We start from the raw sequence: 13351 nt of genomic DNA on the forward strand, positions 1-13351 counted from the left end.
AAGCGAGTTGGATGCACACCCACTTAGTTTCTTTTGTTGAGCTTTCATACACTTATAGCTCTAGTGAATCCGTTGCATGGCAATCCCTACTCACTTACATTAATATCTATTGATGGGCATCTCCATAGCTCATTGATACGCCTAGTTGATGTAAGACTATCTTCTCCTTTTTGTCTTCTCTACAACCACCATTCTATTCCACCTATAGTGCTATGTCCATGGCTCACGCTCATGTATTGCGTGAAGATTGAAAAAGTTTGAGAACATCACATGTATGAAACAATTGCTTGGCTTGTCATCGGGGTTGTGCATGATTTAAATATTTTGTGTGATGAAGATAGAGCATAGCCAGACTATATGATTTTGTAGGGATAGCTTTCTTTGGCCATGTTATTTTGAGAAAACATGATTACTTTGTTAGTATGCTTGAAGTATTATTATTTTTATGTCAATATTAAACTTTTGTCTTGAATCTTTCGGATCTAAATATTCTTGCCACAATAAAGAGAATTGCATGGATAAATATGTTAGGTAGCATTCCACATCAAAAATTCCGTTTTTATCATTTACCTACTCAAGGACGAGAAGGAATTAAGCTTGGGGATGTTGATATGTCTCCAACGTATCTATAATTTTTTATTTGTCCATGCTATTATATTATATGTTTTGGATATTTATGGGCTTTAGTATACACTTTTATATTATTTTTGGGACTAACCTATTAACCGGAGGCCCAACCCAAATTGTTGTTTTCTTGCCTATTTCAGTGTTTCGAAGAAAAGGAATATCAAACTGAGTCCAAACGGAATGAAACCTTCAGGAGAGTTATTTTTGGAACGGAAGCAATCCAGGAGACTTGAGTAGACGTCAGGGAAGCTTCGAGGTGGCCACGAGGCAGGGAGGCGCGCCTGCCCCCCCTAGGCGCGCCCCCACCCTCGTGGGCCCCTCGTGGCTCCCCTGGCTGACTTCTTTCGCCTATATATATCCATATACCCTAAAAACATCGAAGAGCAGAATAGATCGGGAGTTCCGCCGCTAGAAGCCTCCGTAGCCACGGAAACCCAATCTAGACATATTTCGGCACCTTGTCGGAGGGGGGAATCCCCCTCCGGCGGCTAACTTCATCATCTCGGTGCTCTCCATGACGAGGAGGGAGTAGTTCACCCTCGGGGCTGAGGGTATGTACCAGTAGCTATGTGTTTGATCTCTCTCTCTCTCTCTCGTGTTCTTGAGGTGATACGATCTTGATGTATTGCGAGCTTTGCTATTATAATTGGATCTTATGATGTTTCTCCCCCTCTACTCTCTTGTGATGAATTGAGTTTTCCCTTTGAAGTGATCTTATCGGATTGAGTCTTTAAGGATTTGAGAACACTTGATGTATGTCTTGCACGTGCTTATCTGTGGTGACAATGGGATATCATGTGATCCACTTGGTGTATGTTTTGGTGATCAACATGCGAGTTCCATGACCTCGTGAACTTATGCATAGGGGTTGGCACACGTTTTCGTCTTGAATCTCCGATAGAAACTTTGGGGCACTCTTTGAAGTTCTTTGTGTTGGTTGAATAGATGAATCTGAGATTGTGTGATGCATATCGTATAATCATACCCACGGATACTTGAGGTGACATTGGAGTATCTAGGTGACATTAGGGTTTTGGTTGATTTATGTCTTAAGGTGTTATTCTAGTATGAACTCTTGAATAGATCGATCAGAAAGAATAACTTTGAGGTGGTTTAGTACCCTACAATAATCTCTTCGTTTGTTCTCCACTATTAGTGACTTTAGAGTGACTCTTTGTTGTATGTTGAGGGATAGTTATATGATCCAATTATGTTATTATTGTTGAGAGAACTTGCACTGGTGAAAGTATGAACCCTAGGCCTTGTTTCCTAGCATTGCAATACCATTAATGCTCACTTTTATCATTAGTTACCTTGCTGTTTTTATATTTTCAGATTACAAAAACCTATATCTACCATCCATATTGCACTTGTATCACCATCTCTTCGTCGAACTAGTGCACCTATACAATTTACCATTGTATTGGGTGTGTTGGGGACACAAGAGACTCTTTGTTATTTGATTGCAGGGTTGTTTGAGAGATACCATCTTCATCCTACACCCCCCACGGATTGATAAACCTTAGGTCATCCACTTGAGGGAAATTTGCTACTGTCTTACAAACCTCTGCACTTGGAGGCCCAACAATGTCTACAAGAAGAAGGTTGTGTAGTAGACATCAGACCCATCTTTTCACCCCCACGCCTTTTTCCTCCTCAGCCCATCCGCTGTCGAGCTCCAGCACCCAAATTCAATTCTTTCCGTCCCTAGCAAACTCTCCAGCCATGTCCGGATCCGGATCTCAAGGCAAATGGGTGGCCTCCTCCGTGACGCAGAAGGACATCAAGGGGCTTCATGAGGCGAGGTATTTGACAGCGGAAATCAGAGACCGGCTCCCTGCTAAAGAGCGAGTCCTCCCTACTCCAGAGCCCGGTGAGAGGGTTGTATTCATCCCTCATTTCCTCCACGGACTAGGGTTTCCCCTCCACCCCTTTGTTCGCGGTCTCATGTTCTATTATGGGCTAGATTTTCACGATCTAGCCCCGAACTCCTTTCTCCACATCTCGGCGTTCATCATCGTGTGTGAGGCATTCCTCCGCATCCCCCCACACTTCGGCATGTGGCTCAAAGTATTTAACGTGAATCCGAAGGTGGTTGACGGGGAGCACGCATACTGCGGCGGCCCATGGTGAGAGAACTCCCCAAAGTTATCTGGCCCAGAGGGGCCTTTGTAGAGACCGTCAAGGCATGGCAGCGGGAGTGGTTCTACATCACCGAACCCCGCGGCACCAAGTGGGCGGCCGCTCCTGTCTTCAGATCCGGGCCCCCATTGTGGCTTGCATCGTGGACCAACAAGGGTCTGGACTGGGGGTCATCTGGCGAGGTGCTGACACTGAAAAAGTGCATCAAAAGTATTATAGAGAAGAACACCAGCCTCACTAACGTGATCCAGGTGATGCTCATCCGCCGAACCCTTCCCTGCCAACGCCAGTCTCTTCGTATGTGGGAGTTCAATCCGGAAGGGCCGAGGACCCTGCAATGGTTCTTCAGCACGACGCACGAAGCAATTTGGAAGCTACTCTTCAAGACTCAAAAGTCGTGGCCAGGGACGTCCGAGGACATCGGCCTCGACTGCAATCATCCGGCCTCCCCAGTAAGTGCAACATTTCCGAACATAACATAGTTCATTAATCAAAAGAGGGAGTGCACTGACAATTCCATCCTATAAAACAGGGCTGGACAAAAAAGGCGAAACGGATCAGATGTCCAGCTCCATTGCCCGAAAACCCAGCAGATCCTCTTCTAATGAGGATGCTGGTCTCGGCGCCCTATCTGGCGCCGGAGAAAAAGGTCCAAAAGACTTTTCCAAACACTTTTGCCCTTGTTTTGGACTCTAACTTGCATGATTTGAATGGAACTAACCCGGACTGGCGTTGTTTTCAGCAGAATTACCATGGTATTATTTATGTGCAGAAACAAACATTCTCGGAATGACTTGAAACTTCACGGAGCCACTTTTCAGAAAATAAGAAAAATACCTGCAAAAGATGAAGGCCAGGGGGCCCACCACCTCTCCACGAGGGTGGGGGCGCGCCTGCCCCCCTAGGGCACGCCCCCCTACCTCGTGGGCCCCCTGTTGCCTCTCCGACTCCAACTCCAACTCTATATATTGTGTTTCGGGGAGAAAAAAATCAGAGAGAAGAATTCATTGCGTTACGATACGGAGCCGCCGCCAAGCCCTAAAACCTCTCGGGAGGGCTGATCTGGAGTCCGTTCGGGGCTCCGGAGAGGGGAATCCATCGCCATCGTCATCATCAACCATCCTCCATCACCAATTTCATGAGGCTCACCGCCGTGCATGAATAATTCCATCGTAGGCTTGTTGGACGGTGATGGGTTGGATGGGATCTATCATGTAATCGAGTTAGTTTTGTTAGGGTTTGGTCCCTAGTATCCACTATGTTCTGAGATTGATGTTGCTATGAATTTGCTATGCTTAATGCTTGTCACTAGGGCCCGAATGCCATGATTTCAGATCTGAACCTATTATATTTTCATCAATATATGAGTGTTCTTGATCCTATCTTGCAAGTCTATAGTCACCAATTATGTGTTATGATCCGTTAACCCCGAAGTGACAATAATCGGGATACTTACCGGTGATGACCATAGTTTGAGGAGTTCATGTATTCACTATGTGTTAATGCTTTGTTCCAGTTCTCTATTAAAAGGAGGCCTTAATATCCCTTAGTTTCCGTAAGGACCCCGCTGCCACGGGAGGGTAGTACAAAAGATGTCATGCAAGTTCTTTTCCATAAGCACGTATGACTATATTCGGAATACATGCCTACATTATATCAATGAACTGGAGCTAGTTCTGTGTCACCCTAGGTTATGACTGTTACATGATGAACCGCATCCGGCATAATTCTCCATCACCGATCCATTGCCTATGAGCTTTCCATATACTGTTCTTCGCTTATTTACTTTCCCGTTGCTATTTCTATCATCACTACAAAATACCAAAAACATTACTTTTACTACGGTTACCTTTTGCTATCGTTACCACTACTATCATATTACTTTGCTACTAAATACTTTGCTGCAGCTACTAAGTTTCCAGGTGTGGTTGAATTGACAACTCAGCTGCTAATACTTGAGAATATTCTTTGGCTCCCCTTGTGTCGAATCAATAAATTTGGGTTGAATACTTTACCCTCGAAAACTGTTGCAATCCCCTATACTTGTGGGTTATCAAGACTATTCTCTGGCGCCGTTGCCGGGGAGCATAGCTCTATTCTTTGAGTCACTTGGGATATATATCTGCTTATCATTATGAAGAACTTGAGAGATCCAAAAACCAAGATCTATCCCTCAACTACGAGGGGGTGTAAGGAACTGCCATCTAGCTCTGCACTTGATTCGCCTTCTGTTTTGAGTAAGCTTGCGACACCTACACCTGCTTCTGCTATTCGTTCTGATATGTCGCATGTTATTGATTATGCCACTTCTGTTATGCATGATACTTATGATGAAACTACCTCTATGCCTGATACTACTGTGCCACTTAGTGATTTTCTTGATGAACAACTTGCTAGGGCTAGAGAGATTGAAAATATTGAATCTGATGATACTGATGAAAGTGATGATGAAGAAACACTTGTTATTCCTAAGGGTTATGTTTTTGATCAAGAAGCTTTTTTCGCTATTTTAGCTTGCAAAAATAGAAATGAACTCAAAAGGTTATTAGCCAAATGGAGTAAGCAATCTCTAAATGCTAGAATGAAACCTGACCCTACTTTTGCTACTTCACCTATCTTTGTTACTGATAAGGATTATGAATTCTCTGTTGATCCTGATATAATTACTTTGGTCGAATCCGATCCTTTTCATGGTTATGAATCTGAAACTGTTGTGGCACATCTTACTAAATTTAATGATATAGCCACCTTGTTCACTAAAGATGAGAGAACTCGTTACTTTTATATCCTTAAAATATTCCTGTTCTCATTAAAGGATGATGCTAAGATATGGTTTAATTCTCTTGATCCTAGTTGTGTTCGTAGTCCCCAGGATATGATTTATTACTTCTCTGCTAAATATTTCCCTGCTCATAAGAAACAAGCTGCTTTAAGGGATATATATAATTTTGTGCAAATTGAAGAAGAGTGTCTCCCACAAGCTTGGGGGAGGCTTCTCCAATTACTTAATGCTTTGCTTGATCATCCTCTTAAGAAAAATGAAATACTTGATATCTTTTATAATGGACTAACCGATGCCTCCAGAGATTACCTAGATAGTTGTGCTGGTTCTGTTTTCAGGGAAAGAACGTCGGATGAAGCTGAAATTCTATTGAATAATATGTTGACAAATGAAAATAATTGGACACCTCTGGAGCCAATTCCTGAGCCTATTCCTAAACCAACTCCAAAGAAGAGGGGTATTCTATTTCTCAGTCCTGAAGATATGCAAGAGGCAAAGAAATCTATGAAAGAGAAAGGTATTAAAGCTGAAGATGTTAAGAATTTACCTCCTATTGAAGAAATACATGGTCTTAATTTACTGCCTGTTGAAGAAACATATAATCCAAATCCTTCTCCTATTGAAGAAACTCATGGTCTTGATAACCCGACACGGGTAGTAAAGGTAAATTCTCTCTATAGATATGATAAATCTGAAATCCCATTTACTAAATTTTCTATCCCATGCTTAGATGAGTTTGATAAATTTATGGCTAAGAAAGAAGATTTTAATGCTTATTTTGGTAGACAATTAAAATACAATTCAAATATGCTTGAACACTTGGGTGATTATATGGCTAATGTTAAAGGTGAACTTAAACTTATTAGTAAACATGCTTCTATGGTTACCACTCAAGTAGAACAAGTACTTAAAGCTCAGAATGATTTGCTCAATGAATTGAGTAATAAGAATAATGATAATGCTGTTAGAGTGGCTACTAGAACTGGTAGAATGACTCAGGAACCTTTGTATCCTGAAGGCCACCCTAAGAGAATTGAGCAAGATTCTCAGAGAAATAATATAGATGCACCTAGTCCTTCTAAAAGGAAGAAAAAGAAAAATGATAGGACTTTGCATGCTTCTAGTGAACCTGTTATTGAACCACCTGAGAATCCAAATGATATTTATATTTATGATGCTGAAACTCAATCTGGTAATGAACCTGAAACTAGTAATAATGTTAATGATAATGTTCATGATGATGCTCAACCTAGTAATGATAATGATGTAGAAATTGAACTTGCTGTTGATCTTGATAACCCACAATCAAAGAATCAATGTTATGATAAGAAAGACTTTGTTGCTAGGAAACATGGCAAAGAAAGAGAACCATGGGTTCAGAAACCCATGCCTTTTCCTCCCAAACCATCCAAGAAAAAGGATGATGAGGATTTTCAACGCTTTGCTGAAATGATTAGACCTATCTTTTTGCGTATGCGATTAACTGATATACTCAAAACCAATCCTTATGCTAAGTACATGAAAGATATTATTACAAATAAAAGAAAGATACCGGAAGCTGAAATTTCCACCATGCTTGCTAACTACACTTTTAAGGGTGGAATACCAAAGAAACTTGGAGATCCAGGAGTACCCACTATACCATGCTCCATTAAAAGAAACTATGTTAAAACTGCTTTATGTGATCTTGGAGCCGGTGTTAGTGTTATGCCTCTCTCTTTATATCATAGACTTGATTTGAATAAGTTGACACCTACTGAAATATCTTTGCAAATGGCTAATAAATCAACTGCTATACCTATAGGTATTTGTGAGGATGTGCATGTTGTAGTTGCAAACATTACTATTTTAACGGACTTTGTTATTCTTGATATTCCTGAGGACGATAGTATGTCTATTATTCTTGGAAGACCTTTTTTGAATACTGCAGGGGCTGTTATTGATTGCACTAAAGGCAACGTCACTTTTCATGTTAATGGTAATGAGCATACTGTACACTTTCCGAGGAAACAACATCAAGTTCATAGTATCAACTCTATTGGAAAAATTCCATCGATTATATTTGGAGGTTTTGAATTTCCTCTTCCTACTGTCAAGAAGAAATATGATATTCTTATTATTGGGGATGTGCATATCCCCGTTGAGGTAACATAGTGTTATTCGAAATTTCTCCGGTTCCATGTTATTCGGAATGAGTTCGTTAACAAGACTTGATCAACCTTGTTAGTGGATTCCTTTTGATGACCATGAGATGGATGAAACTAGAAGGCACAACCCTCTGTACCCCACTTTTACTTTCTGTTATTTATATTAAATAAAATAAAAATAAATATTTTTCTGTCTGTTATCTGATTATCCGTGCAATATAAAAATACCCCGAAAATAAAAGTTCTCCAAATGCCCTGAAAATTAAATATGATTTTTTTCTAGAATATTTGAGAATATTTGGCACTGAGAACATAGCAGGGGAGTCAACCACCTGCCCACGAGGGTGGAGGGCACGCCCTACCCCCTGGGCGCGCCCCCTGCCTCGTGGGCCCATGGTGGCCCTCCTCCACTTATTCTTTCGCCCATACACTTCTTATTCCTCCCACAAACACGAACAACCAGCTCAAACTCGAGTCCAAGCTCGTTTTGCTGCCATTTTCGATCTCCTTGCTCAAAGCACCTCTCACAAAACTGCTTGGGGAGATTGTTCCTTGGTATGTGACTCCTCCATTGGTCCAATTAGTTTTTGTTCTAGTGCTTTATTCATTGAAATTTTTTGCTGCTTAGATGACCCTATTCTTGAGCTTGCATGTCAAATTTATATGGTCAAAAGTAGTTTTGATGCATGATATAGGCCCTAGGCACTTGTAGGAGTAGTTGCTATCAATATTATTGAGTTTGGTTTACTTTTATTTTGAAGTTACTAAAAATTTCAGAATTTTTCAGAAAATGATGAGGAGACTTTTGAGGGGCTCATCGAGCCAAAGCTCGAAGGAAAAGGCACCAAAGCCTAAGTATAATCTGCGTCGCACCGCGGAGGTTCAGGCATGTGAATGGCCTTCCGATGATTTCTTGAGAGCAGTCGGTATTTATGAAGATTTTCATGAATTGGTTAAGAATGCAGGCCTCACCGCTTTCCTCCACGACCAATGCAATCAGTATCTCTTACTCACAAATACCTTTGTGCAAAACTTTCATTTCCATTCTAGGAACTCGCCACCTACGGTGGAGTTTCATTTATATGATGAGCATAAGGAGATGTCACTTTATGATTTTTGTCGGATTTGTTTAGCCCCTTTTGAGGGCAAGACAGAAGAACCACATCATGATGATGTGGAGGGGTTTATTGATACTATCACTGTAGGGGAAACAAGGAAGGTTTCCAATGCACGAATCACTAGCATACATTTTTCCTGTTTTACGTTACTTTGCATTATTTGATAGTCGTTGCTTAATTGGATGCGGAAACTATGGAAACCTTAGTGTCCCTGATATTATTATTCTGCTGCACAGCTTATACAGTGATAACACTTTTAGTATGGGCGGTATTATTGCCAAACGGTTAAGTCTGAACCATACCAAGGGCCCCATCTTTGGAGGCATCTATGCTTCATGCCTAGCTACACATTTTAACATACCTATTAGGCATTTTGAGAAGGAAGAAAAGGTGCTGCCTCGTGCTAATCTAGATTATAAAAGTATGGTGGCACATGATTTTATTGTTAAGAATAGGGAAGGAGAGCTTAAATATCAATTGTTCTTTAATAAACATCATCCTGAGACTATTACCCTGCCTGCTCCTTCTTTGTTTGATTTATCTTCAGGCACGTACCTTGTTCCGTTGAAGGCTATTCACGCCTACCGGAACCCTGCACCAGCCGAGGAGCCAGAGCCGGAACCACAAGTTGATCCTTCACGACAGTCTAATTACCAGTGTGATCCGGAGATGATTGTCAGCCAGTGGCAATCGGAGTCTTCCTCTTCTTCTTCTCAATACGACCCCAACTATTATTATGGATATCCGCCAGGCCAGACGTGGCCATAAACCAACTTAGGCCAAAAGCCTAAGCTTGGGGGAGTACATATTTCCCACTGACATTACATTTATGTTCACACACTCATTGCTAGATGTCGGTGCTCATACTTTTTCATTGTATCATCCATGCTAGTTTATTTTCCTTTTTATGCTTTCTTCTTGTGTGTTTAATAAACCTTAAGAAAAACAAAAAAAATTAGTTGTAGCTTTTAGTTAGTTTACTTTCCATGCTTGTAGTAGTAATTAAAAAGAAAACCCAAAAAAAAATATTTCCTGTTCTTCTTTTGCTTGTTGGGAGCTTTCCCGTGTAAATAGTTTTATTTCTTTTCTTTTCTTTGGGGGTCGATAGGAGAAGACCATAATTAAATTGTTGAAGTGGCTCTTATATGCATTATTGTTGATCTGACAAAAGAGCCCATATTGCCTTGTCTTCTCCTGTTTATTGAATGCTTGCAGATTCCAGCTTAGTCCAATGCACGTGCACTATTATTATTATTCACACTATTCGGTCGTGCAAGTGAAAGGCAATTATGAAGATATATGATGGACTGACTGAGATGAGAAAAGCTGGTATGAACTCGACCTATTTTGTTTTTGTAAATATGATTAGTTCATCGTTCCTGATTCAGCCTATTATGAATAAACATGTTTGTAATGACAACTAGAGATCATAGTTTCTTGTGCCATGCTTGATTAGCTATGAGTTATAATGGTTTACCTTGCGTGCCAACATGCTATTGAATGGTTATGATGTGGTATGATAGGGTGGTATCCTCCTCTGAATGATTTAAGTGACTTGACTTGGCACATGTTCACGCATGTAGTTGAAACAAAATCAACATAGCCTTCACGATATTTATGTTCATGGTGGATTATATCCTACTCATGCTTGCATTGGATGTTGATTAATTTTAATGTATGTTCATGACTGTTGTCGCTCTCTAGCTGGTCACTTCCCAGTCTTTTGCTAGCCTTCACCGGTACTAAGCGGGAATACTGCTTGTGCATCCAATCCCTTAAACCCCAAAGTTATTCCATATGAGTCCACTATACCTACCTATATATGGTATCTACCTGCCATTCCAAGTAAATTTGTATGTGCCAAACTCTAAACCTTCAAATAAATATCAAGTTTTGTATGCTCAAATAGCTCATGTATCAACTAGGGTTGTCTGTATCTTCCATGTTAGGCGGGTTATTCTCATGAGGAGTGGACTCCGCTCCTCACTCACGAGATAAATGGCTGGTCACCGGGATGCCCAGTCCCATGCTTTATGCAAACTAAATCAAAATAATTGCAAACAAAACTCCCCCTGGGACTCTTGTTAGTTGGAGGCACTCGTTGTTTCGAGCAAGCCATGGATTGATGCTTGTTGGTGGAAGGGGGAGTATAAACTTTACCATTCTGTTTGGGAACCGCCTATAATGTGTGTAGCATGGAAGATATCGCCATCTCTTGGTTGTTATGTTGACAATGAAAGTATACCGCTCAAAATATTATTCACCTCTATTTCAAAACCAAGCTCTGGCACCTCTACATATCCCTGCTTCCCTCTGCGAAGGGCCTATCTATTTACTTTTATGCTGAGTCATCATCCTCTTATTAAAAAACACCAGTTGGAGAGCACCACTGTCATTTGCATTCATTACTGTTAGTTTACATTGAGTATGACTTGACTGGATCTCTTTTACCATGAATTACAATGTCTAGTCAGTCCTTGGTCTTTAAAGGTGCTCTGCATTTATGTTTTGCGGTCTCAGAAAGGGCTAGCGAGATGCCACTTTGTTATATCATATTATGATTGTTTTGAGAAAGTGTTGTCATTCGAGATTTATTATTATGGCTCGCTAGTTGATTATGCTATTGATATGAGTAAACTTTGAGGTTAGTTATAATATTTTTTGAAAACTTGAATGCTGGCTTTACATATTTACAACAACAAGAGCAAACAGAGTTTGTAAAAGTTTTTGTTTATCACTTTCAGTTTATCAACTGAATTGCTTGAGGACAAGCAAAGGTTTAAGCTTGGGGGAGTTGATATGTCTCCAACGTATCTACTTTTCCAAACACTTTTGCCCTTGTTTTGGACTCTAACTTGCATGATTTGAATGGAACTAACCCGGACTGATGTTGTTTTCAGCAGAATTACCATGGTATTATTTATGTGCAGAAACAAACATTCTCGGAATGACCTGAAACTTCACGGGGCCACTTTTCAGAAAATAAGAAAAATACCTGCAAAAGATGAAGGCCAGGGGGCCCACCACCTCTCCACAAGGGTGGGGGCGCGCCTGCCCCCCTAGGGCGCGCCCCCTACCTCGTGGGCCCCCTGTTGCCTCTCCGACTCCAACTCCAACTCTATATATTGTGTTTCAGGGAGAGAAAAATCAGAGAGAAGAATTCATCGCGTTTTACGATATGGAGCCGCCACCAAGCCCTAAAACCTCTCGGGAGGGCTGATCTGGAGTCCATTCGAGGCTCTGGAGAGGGGAATCCGTCGCCATCGTCATCATCAACCATCCTCTGTCACCAATTTCATGATGCTCATCGCCGTGTGTGAGTAATTCCATCGTAGGCTTGCTGGACGGTGATGGGTTGGATGGGATCTATCATGTAATCGAGTTAGTTTTGTTAGGGTTTGATCCCTAGTATCCACTATGTTCTGAGATTGATGTTGCTATGACTTTGCCATGCTTAATGCTTGTCACTAGGGCCCGAGTGCCATGATTTTAAATCTGAACCTATTATGTTTTCATCAATATATGAGTGTTCTTGATCCTATCTTGCAAGTCTATAGTCACCTATTATGTGTTATGATCCGTTAACCCCGAAGTGACAACAATCGGGATACTTACAGGTGATGACCGTAGTTTGAGGAGTTCATGTATTCACTATGTGTTAATGCTTTGTTCAGGTTCTCTATTAAAAGGAGGCCTTAATATCCCTAAGTTTCCGTAAGGACCCCTCTGCCACGGGAGGGTAGGACAAAAGATGTCATGCAAGTTCTTTTCCATAAGCACGTATGACTATATGCGGAATACATGCCTACATTATATCAATGAACTGGAGCTAGTTCCGTGTCACCCTGGGTTATGACTATTACATGATGAACCGCATCCGGCATAATTCTCCATCACCGATCCATTGCCTACGAGCTTTCCATATATTGTTCTTCGCTTATTTACTTTCCCATTGCTATTGCTATCATCACTACAAAATACCAAAAACATTACTTTTACTACGGTTACCTTTTGCTACCGTTACCACTACTATCATATTACTTTGCTACTAAATACTTTGCTGCAGATACTAAGTTTCCAGGTGTGGTTGAATTGACAACTCAGCTGCTAATACTTGAGAATATTCTTTGGCTCCCCTTGTGTCGAATCAATAAATTTGGGTTGAATACTTTACCCTCGAAAACTGTTGTGATCCCCTATACTTGTGGGTTGTCAGAAGCCAAAGAGGGCTTCCGCCGCCAAGGTACTTCAGACGCGGTGTCCGGAGAGACCAAAACACATACCTCCGAGGAGGATGAGGATGAAGAGTAGGAGGAAGCCGACAGTAACCTTTCCCCGAAGGGGGAGAAGAAGAAAATGGCGGCCTCCGAAGATCCAGAGGCGGAGGTGCCCAAACGGGGAAAAATATCCCTCCCAGATGGCTCGAACTCGGACGTCGAGGCCATTCCCAAGTGGATCCCCTGGCCGAAGCCCCTGGCCGAATCATAAGTATCCGAAGATGTCGTATATAAGTTCAATTTTGATGATTATGGTAT

This window comes from Triticum urartu, chromosome 3A, assembly GCF_056163025.1.
Source record: "Triticum urartu cultivar PI428250 chromosome 3A, HENAU_Tu73, whole genome shotgun sequence".
In the NCBI taxonomy this organism is placed as follows: Eukaryota; Viridiplantae; Streptophyta; class Magnoliopsida; order Poales; family Poaceae; genus Triticum; species Triticum urartu.